Source organism: Lactuca sativa, chromosome 1 (genome assembly GCF_002870075.4).
Source record: "Lactuca sativa cultivar Salinas chromosome 1, Lsat_Salinas_v11, whole genome shotgun sequence".
Classification (NCBI taxonomy): Eukaryota; Viridiplantae; Streptophyta; class Magnoliopsida; order Asterales; family Asteraceae; genus Lactuca; species Lactuca sativa.
In genome coordinates, this window is record NC_056623.2 from 200,959,409 (window position 1) to 200,964,663 (window position 5,255).

Genomic DNA, 5,255 nt, shown 5'->3' on the forward strand with positions numbered 1-5,255 from the left:
GAAGATCTCGATGACTCCATTAACCGGCTGGAGATAAAAAAATGTACGAGGGGTCCCAGACCCGCCTCGCATGAAATGTAGACTTTACTAGCAATACCAAAGGACCCTTGGGGACCAGTAGTATACAAGCCATTGAAAGTCCTTTTACATTGTGTTAGATCGGTAAAACCCAACACTTCGTAAGATAGAGGTCTTCGGGCCTTAAGATCAGGTCATTGGGCTAGCTAGGCCCAACAAACAAGATTTTACACTTTTGGGGCCCAAAGATGGTGCGTAGACGTCTGTGCACACTCGCATGTATATTGAATTCCCAAACGTTACTTGTATGAATCGTAGTGTCGTAGTGTCGTAGTGTTAGTAGTTTCGGATTTTTATTGGTTCGAGACCGAACCAATTCGTTTAACAACGACTTTTGGTATTGTAATGTATTGTATTTCGTCGATAGTCACGGTGCCCTTATTTGATCAAATTACCTGTATTGAATTAGCCTTGAAAGTTTTCTGTTTTCAGCCCCTCATTGTTTGTAAAATTTACTTTTTCAACCCTTTAATTAAATACTTTCCGGTTTGGTCCTTAAATCAATTTTCTTGACATTTTATCACCAAAAATTATTGAAATTGATATTTTTCAGCATATTTTTCAATGACAACAGTTTAAGTCCCTGAAATTTCAGTTTTCTCGGTTATAACCCTTCTTTTTCGCAACTTTGACAATTTTGGCCCAAATTGTAAAATTTTTGCAACTTTGGTCCTTTTTAAATTTAAAAAGCATTTTAAACCTTTGAAAAGGACTTGGAACACTTATAGTCCACTGTTTTACAGAAAAATACAGTTTTGGCCCTCCAAAACAGAAAATCTCGCATAATGGGCCTCATTGGGCCGAAAATGTCATTTTTAGCCCATTAAGCTTGAAATTTATGTTTTTAATCCTCTAAATGAGTATATTTCCAGAAATTGTTTTATTGAAACTGTTTTGACACACCTCATCCATCAGAATTCGTGATATGTCAATTTGGGCCCTTAATTTTGTATTTTTCACATTTTAGGCCCAAAATTTGTGTTTTAGCCCAAAGAAAATTGTTACTAAACCACTTAGCTATTTTTCTTGAAACACTTTGTATGTAGAAATATATTTGATGCTAAAATCATTTAACATAAGATATATCTCGGTTTTGAGGGGTTTTATGGCTAGATCCAACATTATAGCACACAAAAGCATACATGTAAGCATGGAAATCATACAAGGCATACAAAACACATATAGATCTACACTTTCACTTGTATTCCCCCCCCCCACAAAACTCATAAAAACAGAAAATAGGGGGTATGAAGCTCACCTTATGGTGTGATTTCGGTTCTTGAAGAAAAGACGGAAGAAAACTTGGTGATTTTTGGCCTTAGCACCCTTTTCTTGAAGATCTCGAGTTTGAGATGGTTCTAGGATGCAAGATCACGATTTTTGCATAGATTAGGAAAGGATTTTGATAAAACAAAGAATTTAATTCATAGATCCAAGCATAACCTTACCTTGGATGAAGAGTTGGTGGAAATATCCTCTTGAAAGCCTCCTAATTTTCGAGATTTTTGAGTGGAAAGGGAGGGATGTTCTTGAGAGAGCTTGAGAGATTTTTGTGAGTGTGTGTCTGTGTGAGTATGGCCGAGAGTGAGAGAGAGGAGAGGATAGAAGTAATTTTGAAGTGATGTTGCATGGAAATATGGACTAAATTGCATGGATATCCAAGGGACAATAATGAGGTGGCATACTAAAGTCAACTCTCTTCTTATCTTCTTGGATTTGGGCCTTGGGCCGAGATTTTTGGGAGGGAAAGAAAAAAAAAATTGGGCCTTTGCCCCTAAGACCACTATTAGAGTTAATCTTGGGTATTTATTGGCCTTATAAAATAAAATTGTGATTTTTATGCTTTAATAAGCTAGATTAGGTTAATCATGGATCAAAGCTTTCAATTTATTTCATTCTAGGCCCAATATGGCCCATAATATTGAAATAAATGAATGTGGGTCCAATTAGAGCCCAATTAGGGTTCTAAGCCCATGATAGTCTAATTGGAAGCTTATTGGTCCATTTGGATCCAATAAGGGAGTCCTAGTCCAAAATGGTCTTAAACTAGGACTTCTAGGGTCTCCAATTGTTTGATGACTATTTGTAGTACTTGTATAATGTATTTGATTGAAGTTTTTGAAGTCATAATCATAGGTGTTACACATGTTCTTAAGTTTTTGATTCACATTAGCTTGAATGTATAGATTACATGACACAAAATTTCCAGTTGTGACATCATCCCCCCGTTAGAGGGAATTTCGTCCCGAAATTCTGTTTGAAAGCTAGATTTGAGAATGCTAGAATAGGTGAGGGTACTTTTGCTTCATTTGATCTTCGCGTTCCCACGTGAATTCTGGCCCACGCTTTGCGTTCCACCGTACCTTCACGATCGGGATGCGACTTTGCTTAGTACGCTTCACCTCCCTGTCCATGATTTCGATTGGTTTTTCGACGAACAGGAGATTCTCATTGATTTCGATTTCGTCAAGAGGAATAACAAGGGTTTCATCTGATAGGCACTTCTTCAGATTAGAGACATGAAACACGGGGTGTACACCGTTTAGCTCCGCGGGTAGTTGTAGTCTGTATGCTACTGGGCCTATTCGGGCGACGATTTCGAAAGGTCCAATGTATCGCGGGTTCAGCTTTCCCCGTCTTCCGAAATGTATAACCCCTTTCCAGGGTGAGACTTTCAACAATACTCGATCACCGACCTGGAATTCTAAGGGCTTTCGCCGTTTATCGGCGTAGCTCTTTTGTCAGTCACGCGATGCTTGTAATCGAGCTCTGATCTGAGCGATCTTTTCTATGGTTTCGCGAATGATCTCCGGTCCTGTTAGTGCCCTGTCTGACGTATGCGTTCTTGCTAGTTGGGTGTCACCTACTTCAGCCCAACATAACGGTGATCTACATTTACGCCCGTACAGTGCTTCGAAAGGAGCCACCTTGATGCTCGAATGGTAACTATTGTTATATGAGAATTCGATCAACGGTAGGTGGGTATCCCAAGACTTTCCAAAGTCTATCACACATGCACGAAGCATGTCTTCAAGCGTTTGAATGGTTCCTTCACTTTGACCGTCCGTTTGTGGGTGATATGCGGTGCTCATATCGAGATGAGTTCCCATTGCCTTGTGGAGTGATTGCCAAAAGCGCGATGTGAACCTACTGTCCCTATCCGAGATGATAGATTTTGGCACTCCATGGAATCTTAGGATTTCTCGTAGGTACAACCGCGTCAGTCTCTCCATCTTGTAGGATTCTTTGATTGGCAGGAAATGGGCAGATTTCGTCAGTCGGTCGATTATTACCCATATGGTGTCCAGTCCGTTCGACGTCTTGGGCAGCTTGGTCACGAAATCCATAGAAATCCCCTCCCATTTCCACTCAGGGATTGCCGGTTGTTGTAACAATCCGGAAGGTTTCTGGTATTCCACCTTTACTTTGGCGCACGTAAGGCACTTACTAACATAGGTCGCGATTTCCGCCTTCATGTTAGGCCACCAATAGTGTTGTTTAATGTCCAAATACATCTTGTCCGAACCGGGATGAATGGAGTATCGTGTCTTGTGGGCTTCCTTCATAACGGTCTCCCTAAATCCTCCGATTTTTGGGATCCAAATACGGTTCCTGAAGTAGTATACCCCATTCTCTTTTGCTTCTAGGTTCTTCTCCATCCCGCGCAATGCCTCGCTAGTTCTATTTTCCGCTTTCATAGCCTCTGACTGGACTGATGCAATTTGAGTGGCCAGATGAGATTGAATGGTTATCGAGTGTGTTTTCGTACGGCGATTAGAGTACTCCTTCCGACTTAATGCATCAGCTACCACGTTGGCCTTGCCTGGATGGCACTTGATCTCGCATTCATAGTCGTTTAGCAATTCCACCCATCTTCGTTGTCTCATGTTCAACTCCTTCTGATTCAAGATGTGCTGGAGGCTCTTGTGGTCCGTGAAGATGGTGCACTTTGTACCGTACAGGTAGTGCCTCCAAATTTTCAGAGCGAAGACTACGGCTCCCAGTTCTAGGTCATGGGTCGTGTAATTTACTTCGTGCGTCTTTAGTTGGCGGGACGCATATGCTATCACTCTTCCACGTTGCATGAGAACGCAACCTAAACCCTGATTCGACGCGTCACAGTAGACTACAAAATCTTCCGTTCCTTCAGGTAGAGATAGTACAGGAGCGCTACAGAGAGCTTGCTTCAAGGTTCGAAACGCAATATCTTGTCGGTCTGTCCACTTGGATGGCATGCCCTTTTGCGTAAGCTAGGTAAGCGGCTTGGCGATCTTAGAGAAGTTTTGGATGAATCTCCTATAGTAGCCTGCTAGGCCTAAGAACTGGCGAATTTCTGTGGGCGTAGTCGGAGTTGCCCATCCCTCCACAGCTTTGACCTTAGAGGGATCCACATGAATTCTGTCTTGGCTAACTACGTGGCCTAGAAAATTCACGCTCCGGAGCCAAAACTCACACTTAGAGAGTTTGGCGTAAAGCTTTTCCAATCGCAGAGTCTTTAGGACTTGTCGGAGATGTTGGCCATGCTCCTCTTTGCTTCGAGAATAGACGAGGATGTCATCGATAAACACAATGACAAAGTTGTCAAGGAACGGTCGACAGATTCGATTCATTAGGTCCATGAATGCGGCAGGTGCATTTGTTAGACCGAAGGGCATTACGACGAATTCATAATGTCCATAGCGGGTTCGGAAAGCGGTTTTAGGAATATCCTCTTCTCGGACTTTGAGTTGGTGGTATCCGGACCGTAGATCTATTTTAGAAAAATAACTGGCTCCTTGGAGCTGGTCGAATAGATCATCGATTCGTGGGAGTGGGTAGCGGTTTTTAACAGTGAGTTTATTTAACTCTCTGTAATCGATGCACATTCTGAAAGATCCGTCCTTCTTTTTGACAAAGAGCACCGGAGCTCCCCATGGCGAGTAGCTAGGTCGGATAAATCCCTTGTCCAGAAGCTCACTGAGTTGGCTGGACAATTCCTGCATTTCAGCAGGAGCCAACCGATATGGTGATTTAGCGAGAGGAGTTGCTCCTGGAACGAGGTCGATTCGGAACTCAACCTGTCTCTCTGGGGGTACTCCTGGAAGATCTTCAGGAAACACGTCCGGAAATTCACACGCTACCGGAATATCTTGGATGTTAGTTTCTTCTTTGGTCTTGTCCACTATGTGAGCCAAGAA